This window comes from Gossypium hirsutum, chromosome A07 (genome assembly GCF_007990345.1).
Source record: "Gossypium hirsutum isolate 1008001.06 chromosome A07, Gossypium_hirsutum_v2.1, whole genome shotgun sequence".
Classification (NCBI taxonomy): domain Eukaryota; kingdom Viridiplantae; phylum Streptophyta; class Magnoliopsida; order Malvales; family Malvaceae; genus Gossypium; species Gossypium hirsutum.
The window spans coordinates 38,313,516-38,339,696 of NC_053430.1; the positions used below are offsets into that span (position 1 = coordinate 38,313,516).

General features: G+C 32.7%; 1 non-coding gene across 1 annotated transcript; it reads right to left on the reverse strand.

Annotated features, from left to right (window-relative positions):
* Positions 1-14,685: 14,685 nt before the first annotated feature.
* LOC121204036 (small nucleolar RNA R71) lies at positions 14,686-14,792 on the reverse strand. Its single transcript, XR_005898963.1, has one exon. It is a non-coding gene; the product is annotated as a small nucleolar RNA R71 (small nucleolar RNA).
* Between the last annotated feature and the right edge of the window lie 11,389 nt (positions 14,793-26,181).

The following is a 26,181-nucleotide window of genomic DNA, read 5'->3' on the forward strand; positions in this document are numbered from 1 at the left end:
ACTAACTAATTGAAGCTTTAAAACTTTAAATCCCTAGCCGAAACTCTTCTCCTCCTCTTCTTGCTATATTTGGTTTTGGAGAATGAGAAAGATAAGCCTTTTCTCATTCTTTCCGATACTATGTTTATATTTTGTAATTTTTTATATTTTAATTAAATTTTAAAATTATTAATATAAACATTTCACTAACTGTCCCCTACAATTATAAAATGTTTTATATTCTATTTTAGACCTTATTTTGATTTCTAAATAAGTCCTCAAGACTTTGGTCAATTATAAATATATAGTTGTGAACCTTTACAATTTAGTCCCTAAGCCTAATTAATCAACAATTCGGCTAAATTACTTATCCAAAATTTAGTGCACCTAAATAATAAAAATATTTACAAGCTCTATTTACAATAAAGAGGTCCTAAAGCCATATTTTTTGACACCACCAACTTTGGGTCGTTACACATATCATCTAGGCAACTAGTGAAAGGGTATTGGTTTCAATTGGTAGCATTTTCTTGGACTACCATATGTGAAGGGAAAAGCCACACCTCAACTCTTTCCACAATTTGTATTGAGTGTAATTTTCTCACAAAATGGGCCAACAGACATTGGTATGTCATTTATGCATAACTGTTGCAATAACCCTAATTCGAGAAGTAGAGCCTTATATTCTATTACATTGTTGGAGACAATAAACTTGTTAACATGAACTTGCGTCTAGTCTCATCTTTCTTGCCATATCGTCAACAAAAAACTCCCATTTCTTATCGCAAGGTGATATTACAACCTTGTTGCTCTTTCCTTTAACAACCTCATAGTTATATAGTTTTTTTTTCATGGATTTGGATGTCAACTAGTAATTACTAGGATGGAGCCAAGTAAAAAGAGCATTCTTCTATGAAATTAGCCAACGCTTATGTATTGATAGCTTTTTTGGGTTGAAATTCTAGCCCAAACTCACTAAGTTCAATGCTTTCTTTTACCAACCTACCCTTGTTGCTCACCTTGTCCAAAAGTTATTTTAAAGGTTGGTAAGGCATTACACAAATTGAATGTGACTAAAAGAATTACCGTAGTACTTCACTTGGTATATATGAGCTTATCATCATAAAATACATGACTAACATAGTAAATTGGTGCTTGGCAGACAATTTCCAAGTAAAAGCAAAGCGAACAGGAGTAGTGACCCCAAATACTCTTTTATTTCCTCGAAGGCCTTCTGGAAGCTGTCATTTCATTTGTATTTAGTCGTTGTTTTGAATGCCTTAAAATGAAAGGCATTTTTCTGCTGACTTTGAAAAAAACCTTTAGAGAGTGGTCAACCTTCTTATCAACCTTTGAATATCCTTGGTGATCTTAGGAGGGTGCAAATCAAGTATAGCCTTAATTTTTTTAAGGTTGTCTTCTATTCCCCTTTGTGAGACAATAGACCATAGGAACTTTCCTGCTCCGACTAGGTAGGGAAGAAAAGTGAGAGGAGAAAAAATAGGAGGGATGATCATTTTCCATCTAATGCATAAAAATCAATCCTTCCAAATTGGAAATGAGAGGAGAGAAAATGAGAGAGATGTATATGCTAGTTTAAATTTATGTATTTTTCAAATGTTTTATTTTATTTTCTTTCCTTCCATTTTTCAACTCTACCAAGCAATGAATTTTCTTTTCATCATACCATACAAAGCCTAAAAGTTGATTGATCAACAGATAGTTTACCTTCTTTTTTTTTTCTTTTTTTTAGAATAGTTTAAGTTCTTTTTGTAAAATTTTTAATGTTTGTGGCAATTTGGGTTTTGTTTGGTAATGTAAGATATTATTGTTTTACTTGTAAATTTTTATACAAGATAAAAAAGGAATGGAGGATTTTATTTCCAAAAAATGAAACCATATAAAGAAACTAGTAAGATTGATCTAACAATTTTACAAAAGAAAAATAATCAAAAAAATCAAGTTGGTGGTTTAACCCAACATCAAAATTTATAAATAAAAAAAATCATTTTTGTAGACCATTCAACAAACTTTAAAAAAGAATAAGAAAGAAAATAAGAGATCCTTAACAATCATTGCAATAACCACAAAGTAGAATAAAGAGAAAAGGTAATTTTGTTTAAAACTTTAGAATCTATCTAGAATCTTAGATAACCTAAGAAAGAGGTCATAATAAGATTATATCTTATATTATTGTATCTTGATACTGTTCAAGAATGTGAGCTTACGAGATGACCAAAATGTTGAGATTCCAAACACCGTAATCTTATTGCAAAATGTAATATTACGAGTCGTAATGTAATATTCCGTGAACCAAACACCCCACAGTTAAAGTTTATTTTTTTATTTATTAATAAATAGTAAGAAAGTAACATTATATATATTTAACATTTTTCATGCACTAGTTGGTGCACATAATGTCTCAGTCAATACAATTGGAATTGGATGGAATGAACTGGTGCGCTAATATAAACCACAATTTTCATCAGTGTAGCAAAGAGAGTTGGGTGTTCCGTTTAGTATTGAAGCAATGCACACCAGTTGATATATTCGGAATCGATGCGAATACGACTATATTAATAAATGTTGTAGGAATATTAAGACTTTTTTTATTGATACTTTAAATACCAAAGTTCAAACCTTGATGTTATATTTTTAAGTAGTATACTTTAATGATTTTATATAAACTCTTAAGACAAATAATATTTTGTAATAATAATTTTTATTTTATTAGAGATAACCCTTTAATTTTTTTTCAATTGAATTAATATTTAATTATTTATGCGCATAAATTAAAAATTAAAAATTACTACAATAAAATTAAAATGTTATTTTAAAAAAATAAAAATAGAAAGACGTGTCTAAATAAAATTGCAAAGTTCATAACTCATTTTTATTGTTTTATCCAGAGTTATATATAGGTTCAAAACTATCCACGTGAGAAATCCCCTTTGAATGTTTCGTTCATTTCAAGTCTACATTTGAATTGTATAAAAAATAGAATTTGATTTTTTTATTTCAATAAGTTCAAAGTATGTTAATTTATATAATTATGAACGTATACAAATCTGTCAAATCCTTAATGTCCTTCATATTTTCAACATGAAAAGGATGATTACAAACTCAACTTCCATAAAAAAAATTATTTTTCCTTAAACTTTATAAAAAATTATTTTTTACAATTTCTTTTTAATCTTTTAAAATTGTATTGTTTATTAAAATATATTAAAATGTTTAGAAAAATTAATATATGTTAACATTTTTGACATGACATCCGCTTGTATGTCATGTCAACTATTAATTATTTTTTAAAAAATTTAAAAATATAAAAATTCAGAAAAACAATAATAAAATAAAAATTATTAAAAACATAAAATTTATAAAATCTATTTAATAATAAAATTTCTAATAACATTCTATATATTTTTTAAAAAAAATTTAAAAAAATTATTGATGTGGCACATATGTGGATTATCACGTCAACAAAATTAACAAACATTAATTTTTTATCCATTTTGGAATGTTTTGACAAAATGCACTATTTAAGGACTAAAAGAGAAAATTTTAAATGAACATCTCAAATAACTTCTTTTCTATAAAATTAGAGGGTCAAATAAGTAATTAATCTAAAAAATAATAATTGTGATATTAATTGAATGAAGTAGTAAGATACATTACCTTCTTAAAAAAATAATGCGTATTTGAACATTAGAGATAATATTATTAAAAGAAACAGTCATGACATTGAATATCAACAATAAAATAAAATAAAATAACACAACTCTTAATACAATAAATGTATATATATGATCTTAATGAAATAACTAATATTTTAACATCATTGTATGAAATTTAGGCTTATATATAATTACGAGGGCTTCAATTATCTTTTTCTTAATAACAATTAAAGAAGAGTGATCTATTTTATGGGTTATTCATATTTTCTCATTCCTTTAGACAGAAAATATTTAAAAATAGCAGACCTTTTTTACTCAAACATAACAGCTGAAATCATAATTAAGAATTTAGGTAATTCGCAAATATGCTGAAGGTCAAAGAACTGTGATGACAGAAAAAAGATTTTCCAATAAAACATAGTACTTTTATATGAAAAAAGTTTGAAAATTTTCAAATTATATGTCTTTTTTAAATCTTCACATGATAGCAAAAGTAAGTAGAATTTTACCAAAGTTGCTTTCTCATTTGCTTTCTATGCAACTTGCATATGACTTTATCTGTTAATTATACATAAAATCCACATTTTTCCACTTCAAAAACAAAAGGTTTTCCAAGTATTTTTTTTAATTGACAAAGTTTTCTTTTTAGCATAAAAGATATCATGTAATAAGTCATATTACAAATTAAATAATTAATTTTGATATGTTAGCGTTCTTTACTTAGGCTCTTTCTTGTGTGAATATCGTAAGTAAATAGGCTTAGAGAACGTGTTATACATTATCGCAAAGTCGTGGCCGATTTCGGAACTTTTAAAGAAGTTATGGTTTACTTGAATTTTGTGGATAAGGTTTGTGCTTATCCTTCATCCTTATCCTAATATATTTATCTGCTGATTTTAAGGAGATTAATCCTACTTTATCTTAGGGTAAGATTGAAGGTTATTTATATAGATTTTTATGATGATAAAGTTGTGTTTATCTTGGATTGTGCTAATCGACTAAAGTTGTAATATTAAGCCTATAAATAGGCAGTTGATTTGCATGTGAAAATGCATCAATTGAAGGAGTGTTGTGTTGATTTGCTAAAGTTATTCTTATTATTTGCATTTGCATTTTCACACTCTATTATTAGTCATTCCTTGTGAGAGATTGAACATTTGTAAGTGAGGTTTTAGGTGAGTGGTTGTAACAAGTTAGGAGTAGCTATTGAGGCTGCAACTACTTCCTTGTGTAAGGGTAGATTGGGCTTTAGCCAATAGGTGGTTGGATCAATTGTGAAATGAAACCATTCACTGAATGAGGCCTTGCAGAGTAGGATTATTTTCAAACTGTGTTAACAAATGGTTATTTGAAAATCTTTTATTACTTTTTTTTTCATTTTTGTTTAGTTTTCTATTCAGACACATGTTTAGACAACAACTTGAACTAGTGGCAAACTAACTAGTTCTTTCAAAGGGTATCAAAGCAAGCTTCAAGAGTTAGCTTAAGATGATCTTAGCACAGCTTTCTTATAATGGCCAAATTTTTTTTTTAAATTAGTACTCATGAATTGTTAGATTTTTTTCATTAGCAAGCATTTGTTTCAGTGGTTAAGGGCTTTAATTATGTGTTTAAGGTTTTGGGTTTAAATCTCAAATCTAATTATTTTTGTTTCTAGATTTATCTTTATTCATTGGGCTTCATTATTATGTTCGATCAATTTGTGCCAAAATGAGCCTATTGTTTAGTGGTAGAGTGTTAGCGTATCTCATGGTCCTGAGTTTCGAATGTCTGTGTGAGCATTTGGGCAATATTTTTATTTTTTCCGTTTGAGCAGACTCTATAGTGTTTTAGGTTTAATCAAATTCAATTTTTGGGAGAATTTGATAGTTATTAGGTTGTTGGGCTGTTGGATTTTTTTTTTGTTTCTTTTGTAAAATCTAGTAAAAATAATTTTTAAATTATTTTCCCCTTCCCAATATTCAAGTTCCCAATTTTGTTTCCCCACTTTCCCCATCTTTGCTTCACATTTTTTCCCAATGAAGATATTGAGAAAGATCAGTTTTTTGTTCTTTTACTTTTTTTGTGCTTTTTCTACTTGTGACTTTTTTTTTGCCAACATTTTCAATTTATCTTGGTTCTTTGTGTTGGTTGATTTCAAATCGTAGAGGAAAAAGTTCTCTTGATATTTTCTTTTCCTGTTATTTGAGTTGTGTTAAGTTTTTGGGGAAAAAGTGATTTCGATGAACTGATGTTAATTTGTATGACACATTCTAATTTATTAGATTCATTTTAGGAGAAGAATGTGTGTTGCCAGGTGATTTTCTAACAAATTGACTCGGTTGTTGTTGTGCATGCTAGGGTAAGCGATTGATTCTAATTTGGGGTTGTATGTTTTTTTGTATGAGTGTGTTGGGTATTGTTAGGGTGAATTATTCCTTAAATCGTATCGTTACCATCACTAATTTGAGGTTTTAATTGATGCATTTAGGTTCTGGTACTGTCGAGATTGTTTCTCATCAAAATCGAACCAAGTGTGTAACGAGAAACCTGAAAAACAACGAATAGCGAAAGTCGAAAAATAACATTTTCGATGCCACACAGTCGTGTGCCATACCGTGTGGTAGGCCGTGTGTGACACGTGACCTTGTAGACCACACGAGCGTGTGTAAGGTCGTGTGCCAGTCCTTGTGGGCCACATGGGCGTGTGTGAGGCTGTGTAGGCCGAAAATTTTAAATTTTTCCCTTGGGTCGTTCACGTCATTCTGATCAACCGTTGGCCTTTCTTAGGGTCCGTATGTACTCAAATAGCTTGTAAAATGTGAAATCTGGACATCTATTTGCCTGAATTTTGATATATGTTCTGTATCTGAAACGTCATATGATAAGTAAGTTGTGTAACGGGGTATAGAAAAACCGAAAAAAATACCATATGGGTTATATATCAGTTATGTCCTACGTATATACTGTGAATATGTCTGATTACTATTATGTTTTGTATCTATTTTTGTGATGGGTTTTGCTATGTGGAGGAAGCATATCTAAAAAGGTAATAATTCGCCTATTTATCTACAACACAACTGCAATTATTTTGCAAAGTGTATATCGACACTAAGTGGTGTAGGGCTGGGTAGGAGTTACATACCCCACATAGTGTGCTGGGAAGGTCGGAGTTGGTATGTAGCTGATGTGAGTATGATTATATGCCTATATCTGAATATTCCTGATATGATTCTGTTTTTGCTAAATCAGATTGATATGCATCAATTTTTTTAGGTTATTCATTATATATTGAGTTTCAAAAACTCACTTTTTGCTTAATTGATATTTTCAAGTAATCTTCAAACTTAGGTTGGTCGATGCGATGGGAGCTCGGTTATTTTTAGATCTTACACTTATTTTAAATTTTTTGAATTTTGGTGTTTTTAAATTTTGGACTTTTTGGACTGTTTGGTTTATTTTTTAGGTTTTTATTTTCTTTTTGCATAAAATGTCATTTAAAAGTTTTATCGGTAAAGTCATTGTTCTACAAAAGTAACGGATTTCAAGCAATAGGGAGAGTGTTAACAAGTCAACATTTTAAGAGTTTTCCACTGTAAAATTATGAGTGTTTTTTTTATAAAGTGAACAACACTTTTTAAATAATTCAAAATTTTAAAAAAATTTAAGAAATAAAAACGGATTCCAAAATTATGTGAGAACTAAATTTTCAAGCAATTTATGTAACACTTTTTGATATGGTCGTAACGTATAGGCTGGGTTTGGGGTGTTACATATCTACCCATGAAAGCTATGAAAGAAAGGAATTGTATTATGTGAGAACCTCTTTTTGTCAACTTTTCAAACTATGCGACTAGAAAGCCCAGATGAGAGCTTTTATCTTGTTTGTTGATGAATTTGCTTGAGAAAATGTTGAAGAAAGGTGGACCAAGCCTAAAGTGATGGGTGCTGATGGGGGCAACAAAGCTGAAAGAGATAAATCAATATACTATTGAAGATAAAAAGGATACCTAAACAAACTTAAAATCCCTTGTTATCTTTGGTAGGGTTGACATGGAGTAGTTTAAGATGATTTCAACTTATGAAAGGAATAAATAAGCATAAACAATCTTACAAAATCAATATGAAGGGAATGTTTCTTTCAGAATTGCTAAACTGCAAATCTTAACTACCAAGTTTGAAATTTTGAATTATTTTAGATTTTTATATAAGAATATGTGGCATATTCAACAAAACTTTTTGTATTGGTAAATGCTTTTTTAAAGTGAAACTAGTGACAAAAGTTCTAAGGTCTCTTTTAGAACATTTTGCTATTAAATTCATGGCTATTGAAAAAGCTAAGGATATCACCACTCTTAGATTGGATAAGCTGATAGGTTCTCTTAGAATTTTTGAATTGAGTCTAGAATAAGGGAAACATAACATGTCGTTTCTTGATAAGAACATTGCCTTCAATGTTTAACCTGCAGTTTAGATTGAAAAATAGATAAATGTGGTCATTAATGGAATCAAAAAGCAAATAAATTTGCTTTCAAAAAATTTCAGTAAGTCATTGTAAAAAATTCAACCAAAGTTGATTTACCTCAAGTTGATTTTGGTTCAAAAAACACCAACAAAAGATTCAACCAAAAGAAAAGAACTCTTAGAATAAGAAAAAAGAATTTTAATGTTTTGAATGCAATGGTTATGGCCATATTCTATTAGAATATGCCAATACCAATAAGAAACAAAAGTCCTTAGTTGTTATCTACAGTGATGAGCAGGATAAAAGTGAGTGTTCTAACTTTAATGAAAAGATAAGTAATTATATGACTTTTACTGTTTTTGTTCAAACACCTATTCAGACAACTATTGAAATAGTTTGTGAAACTTTTAAAGAATCAGACTATGATATTGGTACTCTTGAGAATGCCTTCCAGATAATCAAAATGTTGTAAACTGTCTGTCAAATAACTAATTACTTGAGGGAAGAGGTGTGCATTATGAAAGAAGAAAATGATAAACTCAAAATGGAAGTGCAAAAGAAAGATGAAGCTTTGAATAATACTAAGAAAGAGCTTGTTGAGTCAAAAGTTGTTCTATAGAGGTTTAGTAGGCAAAGTAAAAAGCTTGATGAAACCCTAGCAATTAGGAGATTCGAGTTTTCCCAGAAAGGTATTGGGTTTCCCTTGCCAAGTAAGAATTTTAATCCTCCTACTGAATTTGTTAAAGTTAATGAAATCTTTTCTATATCCAACACAAGAAAAATCAAAATAAGGAAATTGATTTGTCACTGAGTGGGAAGGCTAGTCATATCATGCATTATTGTTACAAGCTCAAAAATGACTTGTAGAAAATTAAATCTAGTACTACAATTGTTCAAATAGTTGTTTAGATAGGCAAAATATCAAGACACTTTGGTGTGAAGCAAGTCTGAATGAGAAAATATCGACCACATTTGAGTTGTAAAGATCAATAAGTTATTGATGTTCATGTGAAGCATGAGGCTGCAACTCATGTCAATGTTATCAAAGATAATTTAAAGATTGAAAAAATTCCATTTTATTAAAAATGTACTTGTTGTTCCATGAACTACAACCTTTGTTATTGAAAAGGTAAAATCTCTTCCCCTTAAATAAACTTGAGGCAAACAAATAAGGAGAGCATAGAGTAAGGGGGAGTAAGTTTTCTATTTTTTGTATGGTATGGTTTATGTTTATGTCGATTATGGTTTATGCATGGTTTGATTTCGTGGTTTTTTTTTATTTAGTAAGCATTCGAGTTTGATGATTGAAGGTCAGGTCAATGAAACACATACGAATGTTCAAACTCTTGTTCAAAAAAATACTAGAATAAAATAATGCAAAACATATTAGAAATGGTAGATAAGTTGATGGTTTGCTTGTTGCTGATTTTAGGTTATTGATGTTGATGTATTTTAAAAGAGAGCTTATTGGTTTATACTTGTTCTTGGCTTTTTATGTTTTTTTTACTGTGATGGATTCTCTTAGTGAGTGATTTTTATAGCTTGGTGATTTAGAGTTTTTGGCTCTATGAGAAACAAAGTCAGTAACGTATGTGGAAAATGTGTAATCCTTCAACAACTGCTACAAACTGATAAGTAATGTAATATGTAATAAGGTGGTCAAGTAGCTATTCAAGCAAGTGTTAAAAAAAACTGTTCAAACAAATGATTAGACAAGTGTTCAAATAGGGGTGTTAACAGGATATTGTGATAATATCATTGCTTAAACATCTCAAAAATCCAATTTTACACTCTTGAACTAAGCATATAAGGCATCACTTTATACAAGAGCTTGTTGACTAGCAGGGGGTTTTTAATTATATTTCAATAGAAAATCAATTGGTTGACATAATTACAAAAAGTTTGAACTAAAAAAGGTTTACAATGCTGAGAGAGACACCTGGTGTTTTTCAAGTAAAATTCAAGAAGATGTTGAAGGGCACACATAATTTCTTATATTTATGTCTATTTTTTGTGTTGTTATTTGTAATTTTTTATGGCATATTTATCTTATGTTTAATCTTATCTTTTGGAGATATTTTAGGGATTAACATTAAAGAAAGAAATTTTATACGATTGTGGCAACATTAAATACCGTACTTGGTGATTAAAAGGAAAGAATTTTCACCTTATTCTCTTTTACTTCCTCTCTTGATTATAACTTCCATTCTCTGTTGTTTCTTTCTCTTAAGATTCTTAAAAGATTTATTTTTTTACTCCTTATGGCACAATTAAAGTGACCAACAAAGAAGAGAGAGTGACCTCTTTCGACATCCATGGAAATTTCTAAAAACAATGCAACAAATGTTCAGACGATTGAAACTGACAAGGAAAGCCTCCTTAGTATTGATCAAGAGGCTCAAGAACTGATAAGCTATTGAAGTATAAGGTGAAAAATAACTTGAGACCGAACTTGATCAAACACCTATTTGAATAGGAGATCACACAGAAGATCAAATAGGTGAAAGAAAAATTTTAGAAAAGAGGATTATTGAGAAAGACTTATTTGCAAGACTATCTGGGCTTATTTAAGAGAACACCATGGTAAAGGGAGTTGTTTTGATCTTTTTGACAAAAAAAGGGGAGAGTATGATGTGTTGATGTTAGAGGGAGTTTTTTTCTGATGGAATGATGCCTGTTATTTCATTGATGAAGTAAACTGATGTTTGTTGCTTCTTTTTTAAGGAGAGTTGATTAGTTTCATTTGTTTCTATGGTAATTGTTGCTATGCAATTCTTTTGGCTGGAAAGCATTATAAATTTTGCTCGTGTGTGAGCAAATCCTATGTTGATGCATTCTTATTATATTAAACATGCTCTTGGCATGGTGAAAATGGGGGAATAGTTGCAGGTGTGAGGGGGAGATATGCTAAAAATGTACAATTACTTTTCTTCTTTTATGATTGCTTCGTTTTGCTAATACTCTACTTTGGATGATTGTTGGTATTCATTTCTATTTTAGTTTTCTCTTCAGTATTTCTTATGCATTGATGGCATGTTAATAGGGAGAAAAATGACATGAAAATTAATTTAAGGTTTTCAAATTATTATTTAATTAATTATAATTAAATAATTGAAGTTCAAAAATGAAATTAAATTAATTAGTCATTATGAATCCATTGAATCAGAAAATTAAATATATTTTCTCATAAATTCTTTTACGCTAAAGTTGTTATGACTTTTAACGGAATTAGAATTAGGTAGAGAAAACTATTTATGTAACAAAATAGTTTCTAGTTGTGTCAAAAAATGCGGTTTTGAAACCCCTTTTTCGTAAACCGAGACTATAAATATTAAATAATGATATTTATAGAGTTAGTGTTAAGATGAATTGAAATTTAGACAAGTAATTTAGTCGGAATTATAGTTAATTAAGGCCTAGGGACTAAATTGTAAAATTTTAATCACTATAGATTTTTAATTAAGAAAAGACTTGGGGAGTTAAATAACAATTATCCTAAATACCAAAATGGCTAATAAACCACTTCTGAATAGTTGGTAGTGGAATGTGATGATGGGTGGTTATTAAATTAATTAATTATGGTTTAAAACATAAGAAAATTATTAATTAAAAGTTGATAAAGATTAACTAATGGTTAATTAAAAGTTAATAAAGATTAATTAACTTATAATCATAGTATATATTGTGAAATAAGTGGAAGGAAAGAAAAGATTAACATCTTCTTCATCCTCTCTACACGGATTTATCATAGGAAAAAAAAAGTTATTTTTGAAGCTTCCATATTTAACCATCAATTGGTAAGCTCAATTAGGTACGTTTCTTGTAATCTTTATAGATTTGAAATCATGGGAGCTTAATTTAACTACCCATTGGAAACACAAAAATTTACACACTTTTCATACCCTTTTTAACTTAAATTCATGCAAATTCGGTTAAATTCTTGTCAAAAAATAATTAATTTTTATAAAATAATTAAAGTGCACTTAAAATATGAACATGTTGAAATTTATTTAATTTTATAATTATTTTTTTATGAATTTTGGTTATTTTCGACAGATTTGCATAAAGGGCGAAAAATGGCTCGGCAGACACTGCCAGAAGCACAAAACCTAGAAGCAAGTTGAAGTATCGAGGCGAATTAATTTCCAGCCTAAGACGGTCCAATTATGTGTATTAATTCATAATATAATTAATTTTAATTTATACCCAATTTAATTTGGGCTAAATAAATTATTATTAATTAATTATGGAAAAAATGGTCTAGTTGAACCAAACCGATTGAACTGAACCGGCCAAGGATTGGGCAGCTCAAAACCGTCCATATGCTGACCCAAATCTATTATTAGCTGATTAATTAATCTTGCAAAGAAGCCCTTGAAGACTTGTCAAAGTTGCATTCAAGGCCCTCCACAATTGGTGGCTTTATGGATTTGCCCCAAGCCATATTTAGCAAAGTTGAAGCCATCAACTTTGCCACATAGATGGCCGGCCAAGGGGTGGCTCTTTGGCTGTTATTTTTAGCAAATTTTAGCTGCCACATTCAGCTATAAAAACCCCCCTTGGCTGATCATTCAAAGCACACCTCAAGTCATTCACATCTCTTCTCTCCTCTCTCATTTTCTCCTCTCATTTTTCCATTTCAAGTCCCTTGCTCTTGTGCCGATTTCTCCCCTTGGAAAAGGGTTCTTTTTCAGCCATTTTGGAGTAGCAATTGAGTGTTCATAGAAGCCTTGATCGGCGAGGACTGCAAAGAACGAAGAACGGAGCAACCTTGTCAAACCATGAAAAAACACCAGATTTGATTCTTGTTCCCTATCTCTTTAATTTTTCTTATTGTTATGATGAACATATCTATGAATATTGATGTTGCTGGAATGGTTAATTTAATCAATTCAGCTTGAATTTAATTCGTGTTGGTTTGATTGCATTTCATCTACTTAAATTATTAAATTGTGTTTATGCTGTTATAGGCCTCGATAAAATGCTTGATTAAGTAAAATCATGCCTAAGTTATTCTTGCATTACAATTGTGAGGTAGCTAATGAATTAATTATTTAAACGGATTGAAATTCTAATTAATGGACATAATACTTAATCAATGCATGTTTATTCTTCTAAGGTAGCTGAAGGTTAAATTAGCAATGTATCCGGCGATACACTTGCCTTGCATAACTTGCAAGATTATTGTGATTAAAATGTTTCAAGGTAAGAATAGCTTGTTACCTCAAATAGTCTTTTATGTGCTTATTAGATTTAATTAATCATTTGAACTGACATAGGGATATGCAAGAGATTAGTTCAATTTAATGAGTATGTATGTGTCATAACATGTTTGCTTATTAAAATCTGTTTAATCGGTTGAATTAACATAGGGATATGTTAAGAGATGAATGGATTTTTGTAGGTGAATATGTTCATAAGTTAGCAAATTACCGAGTTGCCATGAATTTATTCGTAACAACATAAACATGAGTTTAATAACTCTAAGTTAAAGAAATGTAATTAAATCAACAAAATTATGTCATCTTGATTAAATCATATTTTGAAATTGTGCATTTGAGATTTATTTCTTTAGTTACTTAGGGTGAGTTTGGATGAGCGGTGCGTTTACCTATGGTTAGTGTAAAAATAGCGGTGGCGGTGAGGTTAGATACTGTAGCGATATTGTAGTGTGAGACAAAAAGTAAGCTAAACGCACCGCACCGCCACCCCAAACGAAGCCTTAGTTTAAAATCATATTTTTCTTAATCAGCCTTTTTCAAACAAAATATTTTTCTTCACCAAAGTGTTTTAAATTGCATTCATAAATAATCTTTTTCACAGTCCCTGTGGGTACGACAACTCGACATTTTCTTATCACTTTATTACTTGTTGCAATTGTGTACACTTGCACATTTCAGTCGTTACAAGTTTTTGGCGTCGTTGCCGGGGACTATTTTAAAAAGTTATTATTTGTGAATTTGTTAGTTTTTCATTTTGGTTTATTTTTCTGTTTAATTTTTAATTTTATTAATTTTTCTTTGATTATTTCAGGTGTTTATGAGTATTGACTGAATTATTGACCTACTCCCTGTAGACCCTGAGATAGAAAGAACTTTCCGACAGCGAAGAAGACAAGCAAATCAGAGGAGGACCAAATAGATGAACTTCGAAAATCCGATCCAAGGAAATGGAGGAAACCTTGCTCAAAATCCTATCCTTATTGCTGATGATAGGGATAGAGCTTTACGACAGTATATCGTGCCAGTATTTAATGATCTTAATCCAGGTATTAGGAGACCCGAAATTGAGGCACAACAGTTCAAGCTGAAGCTAGTCATGTTCCAGATGCTTCAGATAGTGGGCCAATTCAGTGGAATGCCTACCGAAAATCCTCACCTACACTTAAGACTATTTATGGAGGTGAACGATTCTTTTAAGTTAGCTGGAGTACCCGAAGATGCATTACGATTGAAGCTGTTCCTATATTCAATGAGGGACAAAGCTCGAGCCTAGTAGAACTCATTGCCACCAAACTCAATTTACACATGGCAATAGTTAGTAGAAAGATTCCTTATGAAGTATTTCCCACCTAGCAAGAATGCTAAGTTGAGGAACAAGATCACTGCCTTCCAACAAATGGATGATGAGTCATTATATGAGGCATGGGAAAGATACAAAGAGTTACTAAGAAAGTGCCCTCATCATGGAATTCCACATTGTATCCAACTTGAAACATTTTATAATGGTCTCAATGCTCACACGAGGATGGTAGTGGATGCTTCTGCTAATGGTGCTTTCCTTTCTAAGTCTTATAATGAGGCTTATGAAATCATTGAGAGGACTGCCAGCAGCAATTATCAATGGCCAACCAATCGATCAGTGTCAGGAAGACGAGTTGTCGAAATACTTGAAGTAGGTGCTCTTACTTCACTCGTATCTTAGGTATCATCAATATCCTCAATGTTAAAAAATCTTACTAATAATGAGTCTAATAGTTTTGCAGCACAGCCACCTAACATTTGAAAATATAGCCTGTGTTTACTGTGGGGAAGGACATTTGTTCGAAGAATGTACATCAAACCCAGAATCCATGTACTACATAGGTAACCAGAACCAAAATCGAGGAAGGCAAGGACTGCAATCCAATTTTTATAACCCTATCGTGGCGAAATCACCCTAATTTTTCCTGGAGTAACCAAAAGGCTGGAACCAGCAATACTTACGCCCAACCTAGACTAACCCAGCCATCTAGTTTTCCCCAACAAGTTCAGAAACCAACTCAAGCTGAATCATCCAATAGCTTAGAGAATTTATTGAAGGCATACATGGCGAAAAACGATGCCACTCTAAGGAATTTGGAGAATCAAGTGGGCCAGCTTGCTACTGAACTTAGGAACCAACCACAAGGTGCTTTACCTAGTGATACAAAGAATCTGAGGAATCCAGGGAAGGAGCATTGCAAAGTGTTGACATTGAAGAGTGGAAAGACAGTAGAGCCCAACACTATCGAAGTTGAAAAGAAGCAAGCTGGTGCTCAAGATTCAAAGGAATTTCAACCAAGTGTTAAAATTCCAGCTTCACAAGAACCAAAATCTACAAAACTCGACAAGATAATTTCATAACCAACTAATTCTGATCAACTAACAACTCCGTTAGATGCAGAATTGCCACAGAAGATGAATCAATAAGCTCCATTAAAGAAACCACCACCACCCTACCCTCAAAGACTTAAGAAGAAGAAGCAAGAGATTCAATTTAAGAAATTCCTAGACGTACTCAAGCAACTTCATATCAACATCCCATTGGTTGAAGTACTTGAGCAAATGTCGAACTACGTCAAATTCATGAAGGATTTCCTATCTAAAAACAAAGACTCGGAGAATTTGAGACGGTAGCTCTGACAAAGGAATGCAACGCATATCTTCAAGACAAATTACCCCCAATGTTGAAGGACCCTGGATATTTTACCATACCCTTCAACATTGGAGCAACATATTGTGGTAAGGCATTATGTGACTTAGGTGCGAGTATTAACTTGATGCCTGTGTCAATATTTAGGAAGTTGGGGATAGGTGAAGTTAGGCCAACTACGGTTACACTTCAATTAGCAGATCGATCTTTAGCACATCCATAAGGAAAAATCGAGGATGTATTGGTACGTGTAGATAAATTTATCTTCCCTACTGATTTTGTTATCATAAACTTTGAAGCAGACAAAGAAGTGTCAATTATCTTAGAAAGATCGTTCTTAGCAACCGGAAGGATCTTTATTGATGTGCAGAAGGGCGAGCTTACTATTCACGTTCAGGATGATCAGGTAACATTTAATGTTTTTAAGTCTATGCAATTTCTTGACACAATTGATAATTTCTCTGCAGTGTCTGATTTAGAGGATTTAATAGTGGAGAATGAGCTCAACTATGTTAAGGATCTGTTGGAACATATTTTGACATCGAATCCTTCGAATGATGAAGAGGAGGATGAATACTTAGCATTGTTAGAAGCTAATCAAAAGGGATTTAATTCACAATCCCGTCTTGAATCTTTGGAATCATAGAATAGGGATTATGCCCAACCAAAAGGCTCAATCGAGGAGCCACCTAAATTAGAACTCAAGGTACAACCTTTACATTTAAAATATGTTTATTTAGGTAACACTTCTACTTTTCCAGTGATTGTTTCAGCAGAATTAACTAGTGAGCAGGAAGAGAAACTCATCCTGGTGTTGAAATAATTTAAAAAGGCTATCGGATGAACCATAGCCGATATTCGCAGAATTAGTCCATCTATATGCATGCATAAGATTATCCTTGAAGATGGCGAAAAAGGGACGATTGATGGACAACAAAGACAGAACCCCATCATGAAGGGCATGGTAAAGAAAGAAATCATTAAGTGGTTAGATGCGGGTATAATCTACCCTATCTCAAACAGTTCATAGGTAAGTCCGGTCTAGTGTGTGCCAAAGAAAGGAGGTATCACGGTCATTGAAAATGAGAATAACGAGTTGATACCAACTAGAACGGTTACAGGATCGAGAATTTACATCGATTACCGGAAGCTGAACAAGGCAACTAGGAAAGATCACTTTCCTTTGTCGTTTTTGGGCCAGATGCTAGATAGACTCGCTAGGTGAGACTATTACTATTTTATCGACCGATACTCGGGGTATAATTAGATTACAGTAGCACCAGAAGATTAACACAAGACAACATTCACCTGTCCGTACGGTACATTTGCATTTAGACGCATGCCATTTGGTTTATGTAATGCAACTGCTACATTTCAAAGATGTATGATGTCTATTTTTACTGACATGGTTAAGAAGTATTTGAAAGTTTTTATGGATGATTTTCAGTATTTGAAGATACTTATGACGATTGCTTAGCCAATCTAGCAAAGGTACTAAGGCGATGTGAAGAAACAAACCTAGTACTCAACTAGGAAAAGTGTCATTTCATGGTACAAAAAGTTCTGTTCTAGGGCATCGGATAACGAGACATGGAATAGAGGTTGATAAAGCAAAGGTAGATGTTATAGAGAAATTCCCACCTCCAACATCTGTAAAGGGTGTTAGGAGCTTTTTAGGCCACGCCGATTTCTATCGAAGATTCATTAATGCCTTCTCCAAAATTCCTAAACCCTTACGCAAATTATTGTAGAAGGACTCAACGTTCAAGTTTGATGAGGAATGCTTAAAGGCTTTCAAAGATTTGAAGAGTCGGTTAGTTATGGCACCCATAATCATCACACCAAACTAGGATTTGCCATTCGAATTAATGTGTGACGCAAGTGACTTCGCGATAGGAGCTATCATAGGCCAGCAAAGGAATAAAGTTTTTCATCCCATCTACTACGGAAGTCGAACACTGACAGGAGCTCAATTGAATTATACGGTAACAGAGAAAGAGTTACTTACTATTGTGTTTGCTTTTGACAAGTTTTAATCTTATCTTTTAGTACTAAAGTGATTGTCTATATGGACCACTCGGCAATTAAGTACTTACTTTCTAAGAAAGAAGCTAAGCCAAGGTTTATCCGATGGGTACTTCTACTTCAAGAGTTTGATCTAGAAATTCAAGATCGAAAGGGAGTGGAAAACCAAGTAGCAGATCACTTGTCCAGATTGGAAATCCAGGATGCTAGACTGTTTAGATATTGAATGTCATCATTTTTAAGATATCCAGGATTGTAGGATAAGTAAATTCTGAAAATCATCATTGTCGGACTACATGCAATGGTAAAATTTAAGAATAGTGAAAGCCATCATTTTTGGCCATCTAGGATGGTAGAATATTTGATTAGAGAACTGTCATTATCAGGTCATCCGAGATAGTAGAATATTGGAATAGAGTAAACCATCATTGTCGGGCTATTCAGGATTGTAATATATTGTAAAGTGCGAACTATCATTGTCAGGCCACCCATGTAACAGCCCGTTTTTAGGTCAAATCGGAACAATAGTTTTAGGACCACAAATCTGAAGTCAAATATTTATTTTGTTATTTTAATAATTTTTATAGTATGATAGATTAATTATGTGAAAGTTTCGTACAGAAATTTTACCGTTTAAATACTTAATTCGGTAAAAAGGACTAAATTGCGTAAAGTGCAAAACTTGTGTTTTATTAGCTAAAAGTGTCATATAGCTATAAAACATTAAAGTAAAGGTCCTTTAGTGATAAATAAGCCATTTATAGTTAGTGGAGGATGATAGCATGGCAATTGGTGTAATTTTGAATTAGTTTTAAGGTTAAAAAAGGTAAATGGTTAATAAATGTCATAATAATTAAAACAAAAATTCATTTTATGTTATCATCATCATCTTCCTGGGCCGATTCTTGCAAGGAGAAAAGCCAAATTTTTTTGGTTTCATTCGGCCAAGCTTCATTTGCCAATTAATGTAACACCCCTACCCATATTCGTTGCTGGAATAAGGTATTTTTATTACCAGAGTTTACGAATTAATTTTTTAATTTTTTTAACTCAATATAACCCCTTTATAGATATCTAACCTTCCCTGCAATTTTAAATCGAGACCAATCCACATAAATCGATCCAATTCAACATATTTTCAAGATAGATTCATGCATTTTTATAAGATAACCTCATTACATACCAAAACCAAAATTTGTTAGCCATACCAAAGGCTGACCTTACATTCATTTCACATTAACATTTACTTTATTATCTTATACATGCCATTGATTTCCAAAATAAAGTTTCTTTATATATCGAAATCTTGAAGTTGATAGTGTGATGTGTCTCCGACCAAATTCGACCTCCGAGCTCTTAACACTACAAAACAGGGAAAAAGGAAACAGGGTAAGCACTTTGTGCTTAGTAAGCTCATGTAACAAGAATTATACTTACATAATATTTTCAATACAATGCAATAAACATTCATATATCTATTCAATGCATTATTACCCTAACATGCACAAACTCAACATTCAAGTTAGTCTAATAATTTCCATGTATCAATAATATATATCATGATTGATGAGCTCATCGATACCATGATTTCCATTCCCTTTTTATTTTTCAATATTTATCCCGTTGAATTTCTCGAAATTTCGATGAATTTTCAGAGGTACACTTTTAGTGTATATTTTCGGGTTCGTTAATTCATATTTATGTGCGCACATTTCCATTTCAGAGAGCGCACTCCCGCGAACCCCATCCTTACAATGGGAATACCAGTCCAGGCTAAATCCCCTGTAATATAAACTCATAGAGTATTTTCGGGATTATCAGTTCAGGCTAAATCCCTTGCAACACAATTAATCTAATGAGCTTGGATCTGAATTACCAGTCCAGGCTAAATTCAGACCCTAATTTAGATTACCCATCCGGGCTAAATCCATTTTACACATATTCTTCGGGAGGGCTATATCAGGATAGGATCACCCGTCCGGGCTAGATCCTTTTTACCATTAATTCATTTTTAGAGATCCATCGAATTCTCCTTTCATTCAACCGGGATTTCTTCCCCTTTTTATCAAATATATCAATGTTTCATCAATTTTCATACAATGAACATTAAAATTATTCACATCAATAACATACATTTAAAGCATTTAAGAATATAATTCAAGTTACACGAACTTACCTCGATACTTGTTAGTATACAAAAATTTACTAATCTCGACCTTTTTCCTTTCCTCAATCTAGGTTCATATTTGAATTTTCTGGATCTAAATAAATAAATTTAATTATCAATTTAATGAATTTCATGTTCATATGCAACATTCTATATAATTCCACTATTATTTATAGTTAATTCAAAGATGTCTACTTGAGTCATAATCACTAAATTATTTTTATCTTGAGCTAAAGAACTCTAAATTAGGATCCGATAATTTTTCCTGAAACTAGACTCACATATCATCTTACCATAATATTTTTATAATTTTTGGTTTAGCCAATAAGTACATTTTATTCTTTAAGTTCACCCCTGTTCTGCTATCTAACAGTTCTGACCCTTCTTCACTAAAAATTAATTATCTGTTCATACAGAATTTGGATGATATTCCTGTTTGTTTTTCTTAAAAATAGACTCATTCAGGATTCTAAACATATAAATTTAAACCCCTAATTATTTTTCTTCAATTGTTTATAATTTTTCAAATTCAGAATAGGGGAACCCAAATTCATTCCGACCTTGTCTCACAAAATTTATTATATCTCATGATTTACAAATACATTTCTTATATTGTTTCTTCTATAAGAAACTAGACTCAATAAGATTTAATTTAATATTTTTTTCATCTTCTAATTCAATTTTTGGAATTTATGGTGATTTTTCAAAGTTTTCCTACTGCTGCTGTCCAAAACTGTTTTAGTGCAAGTTGTTTATTACCATTTTTCCCCTAAGCTTTTAATAAATAAGAATTTCGTCCCTACTCAGTTAGCCTCTTAATTGAGCTGATTTTTTTCTCAATTAACACTTTATTCTATCACTTCAAACTACTTTATAACCTTTGGGAATCAGAATTTCAGCACTAGACTTTAATTCCAAACATTTTCACAATTAGGTCCTAAAAATAAATTTATATTGAAATTACCTAATAAAATCATCTCATAAACAAATTAAAGCTTCAATTTCAGGCTATTTCATCATAAACTTATAGAACTCAACCATGGTGACTTTTAATTTCATTCATGAAATCAAAAATTAATGAATTTAATAGTAGGACCTAGTTGTAAAAGTCTTAGAAACACAAAAATTACAAGAAATAGACAAGGATTAACTCACTTGGTGCAAAAATTATGGAATACCAGCTTAAATAACCCCTCAATCCCGTGTTTTTGCCACAATACTTTCACCAAATTTATCTATTTATTTCTAAGCTCCTTTGTTTCTAGTGTCAATATCATGACCGGTTCTTCACTGTAAGTCATATCCGGTTGAATCTCCACTTCTGTCGGAGAAATAACATATGAAGGATCTGATCGATATCGTCGTAGCATAAATACATGAAAAACATTATGGATTCTATCAAGTTCAGGTGGTAATGTCAATCGATAAGCGACTGGTCCAATTCTTTCTATGATTTCATATGGCCTGATAAATCTTGGACTCAATTTACCCTGTTGACGAAATCGGAGAACTTTCTTCCAAGGAGACACTTTCAGGAATACCTTGTCACTGACCTGAAATTCAATCTCCTTTCGTTTAAGATTGGCATATGATTTTTGACGATCAGAAGCTGCTTTTAGACTATCCCGAATAACCTTTACTTTTTTTTTCTATTTCCCGGATCAAATCAACCCCATGAATCTTCTTTTCACTGAGCTTTGTCCAATATAACGGTGTTATACGTTTTCTACCATACAAAGCTTCATACGAAGCCATTTTAATACTGGACTGATAACTGTTATTATAAGCAAATTCAATCAAAGGTAGATACCCCTCCCAATTACCTTCAAAGTCTAGTATACAACATCGGAGCATATCTTCCAATAATTGAATTACATGCTCAGATTGGCCATCTGTCTAAGGATGAAATGAAGTGCTGAAATATAACTGAGTACCCAAGGTTTCTTGCAATTTATCCTAAAAATGAGACGTAAATTGGGGATCTCTATCCGATATAATGGAGACAGGCACTCCATGTAGCCTGACAATATCAGATATGTACAATTTAGCCAGTTTATCTAAAGAATAATCCATACGTACTGGAATAAAGTGTGCTGACTTTGTCAATCGGTCAACAATTACCCAAATAGCATCTTTTTTCCTCGGAGACAACGGTACCCCCGATACAAAATCCATAGTGATTGTTTTCCATTTCCATTCCGGTATAGTGATTGGCTAAAGTAACCTCGAAGGTACCTGATGTTCAGCTTTAACCTGCTGACATACCAAATACTTTGATACAAATTCAGAGATATCACGTTTCATATCCGGCCACCAGTACATCTTTTTCATATCATTATACATTTTTTTAACTCCTCGGATGTATAGACATAATACTGCTGTGAGCCTCGTGTAGAATCTTCTATATGAGCTTTGTATCTTTCGGTATATAAACTCTACCTTTGAATAATAAACAACCATCAGAACCAATCTGAAACTCTAAATCAATACCTGACTCACACTGTGCCCTTTTAACCTGTAACTTCTCATCATTCTTCTGAGCTTCACATATTTACTGTAGAAATGTCAGTTTAGCTCTCAATTCAGCTATGATTGAACCATCATCAGTTAGTGACAACTGGGTATTCATAGCTCATAAAGAAAACAGAGATTTTCAACTCAAAGCATCAGCTACAACATTAGCCTTACCTAGATGGTAATCAATAATCAAATCATAGTCCTTTATCAGTTCAAGCCACCTGCACTGTATCAAATTCAAATCTTTCTGCGTCATCAAATATTTCAAGCTTTTATGATAGTATAAATATGAGATTTCTCACCGTACAAGTAATGACACCACATCTTCGGTACAAATACAATAGAAGCTAATTCAAGATCATGTACTGGGTAATTTCTTTCATGTGGTTTAAGTTGTCTTGAAACATAGGCTCTTACTTTACCTTCTTGCACCTAAACCATTTAATGAGGCATCACTGTAAATAACAAATTCCTTATCCGGTTCAGAATGCACTAATACAGGTGCTTTCGTTAGTAGATCTTTCAATCGGTTGAAACTCTGCTGACATTTATCAGTCCACTCGAATTTTACATCTTTCTGCAATAATCGAGTCATCGGATAAGCTATCATGGAGAATCCCTGTACAAATCTCTGATAATAACCAGTTAAACCTAAGAAACTTCTAACTTCAGATACATTCTTCGGTGGACTCCAATTGACAATAGCTGAGATTTTACTTGGATCTACCCTGATGCCTTTGGTGGATACAATATGTCCAAGAAACCCACTTCTCGAAGCCAAAATTCACATTTACTGAATTTAGCATATAACTGCTTCTCTCGTAGAATTTGCAACACAATTCTCAAATGTTCTACATGCTCTTCTTTATTCCGAGAATAAATTAAAATATCATCAATGAATACTACCACAAATCTGTCTAAGTACGGTCTAAATATCCGGTTCATCAAATCCATGAATACTGCAGGTGCATTAGTTAGCCCAAACGACATAACCAGAAACTCATAATGCCCGTACCTGGTTCTAAAGGCTGTTTTTGGCACATCTGACTCCTTTACCCATAGTTGATAATAACCTGATTGGAGATCAATCTTTGAAAACACTATAGCACCTTTCAGCTGATCAAATAAATCATCAATCCAGGGTAATGGGTACTTATTCTTTATGGTTACTTTATTAAGCTGTCGGTAGTTGATACACAATCTTAAAGACCCGTCCTTCTTTTTCACAAACAAAACCAAAGCACCCCAAGGTGAATGACTCGATCAGACAAAACCCAAAACCCCTGTCAACAAGTTCTTGCAACTGTGTCTTTAACTCCTTTAATTCGTAGGAGCCATCCAGTACGGAGCTATGGAAATCAGAGTAGTTCCCAGAATCAAATCTATAGAAAATTCCACTTCTCTTTCTGGTGGCAACCCTGGTAATTCCTCTGGAAACACATCGAAAAATTCACATACTATTGGCACTACATGTATCTTTGACTCAGATACCTTAGTGTTGAGTACATAAGCCAAGTAAGCATCATACCTTTTTTTGACGTACTTTTGTGCTGCCATCACTGAAATCACATCAGATAACCACTCTGTCTGATCAGATTTAACCCGGAGTAACTCACCATTCTGACATTTTAGTACAATATATTTCTGTCTACAATTTACTACCGCATCATGCTGGGTTAGCCAATCCATGCCTAATATCATGTCAAATTCATCAAATGGCAGTAACATCAAATCAGCCGGGAAACAATAACCTCTTACCATCAGTGGACAATTTTTACAAATTTTATCCACCAAAACAGATTGACCCATGGGGTTAGAGACTTTAACCACAAATTCAATAGGTTCAATAGATAAATATTTAACATATGCAAGATTTATACATATATATGAATGCGTAGAACCGGGATCAATTAATGCAGTAATATCAGTGTCAAGTAAAGAAAATGTACCAGTAATAACATCGGGTGCTGAGGCATCTTCTCTGGCACGAATGGCATATGTCCTAGCAGGTGCTCGTACCTCAGGCCTGCCTACAGTATCTTTTGTAGCTCCTCAGCTACCACTGACATTACTAGATGGTTGAGGTGGTCTACCCCTTGAAACTGGATTAATCGGCTTTGATGTCTGTTCAACTTCTTTTTCACCCTTTTCTGGACAATCTCTGAGGAAATGATCAAATGAACCGCATCGGTAACAAGCCCCACTTTTCAGCCGGTATTCTCTAAAATGAGCTTTATTACAGTATTGACATCTCGGCTTAGGGGTACCAACACTGCCAACACTGGTCACTGATGGAGTGGAAGGTCTTGGATTAATACGTTGAGAACCTTGCTCTCTGCCCGAATACCCAGTGGCTGAGGTAGAACGATCATGGTACTTCTTCAATTTCTTTGGAGCAGAAAACTAGGATTTTCCCATAGGTCTTTTACTAAAAATTTGAGCTTCCCTCTCAGCCTGTTTCTTCTCTTTGCTCAATTCTTCTGCTTTATAAGCTCTCTCTACCAATGTAGCAAACTCTCAAATTTCAAGAATTCTGATCAGTAGCTTAATGTCTTCATTCAACCCTTCTTCAAATCGTTTGCACATTTTTACTTTTGACTGTACCCATTCCCGAGCATATTTACTCAACCGAACAAATTTTCTTTCATACGCTGATACCAATCTATTGTCCTGTTTCAGCTCAAGAAATTCTTTTCTTTTCTGGTCAATGAACCTCTGGCTGATATATTTCTTTTTAAATTCGTTCTAAAAGAACTCACATGTAATTTCTTCTTTCGGAACAACTGAAGCTTTAGTATTCCACCAATGATAAACTGTGTCTTTTAGCAGTGAGACAACACATTTTAGACATTCTTCTAGTGTGAAAGATAATTCCTCTAAAACCCGAGTAGTATTTTCTAACCAAAATTCAGCCCGTTCGGGTTCATCATAAACTGCAGCTCCGAATTCTTCTACCTTCATATTTTTAGATTTTATCAACTAAAGCTTTTCCTTTTCTGATAGATTCAGTACCTGTACCTTGTGGGATCTTGGGAACTGGTGGAGGAGCAAAAGGGGGAGCTTGAACTTGCTGCACTATAGGGTTAGTTCTTATGTATTGACTAAACCATTCATTCATCATTTGAAAGAAGGTTGTTTTTGCCTCCTCCTCTCGATCCTCTATCTCAAGCCTTCTACTGCTAGTTTCTTCTCTTTGTACTGAAGTCGGAGCATGACTCCCAGCTTCCTCAGATTGAGCTCAGTCGGATGACATTACTATAAGAAAAACACATTCCAAATGGTCAGGAGATATCACACTATCAATAATAATTTAAATGGCATGTATAGCTAATCCCGTATTTGCTACATCGGTCCTAGAACATGCTAAACTATAGCTCTGATACCAGCAAACGTAACACTCCCTACCCATATTCGTTGCCGGAATAGGGTACAAGGCATTACCAGAGTTTATGAATTAATTTTTTTAATTTTTTTAACTC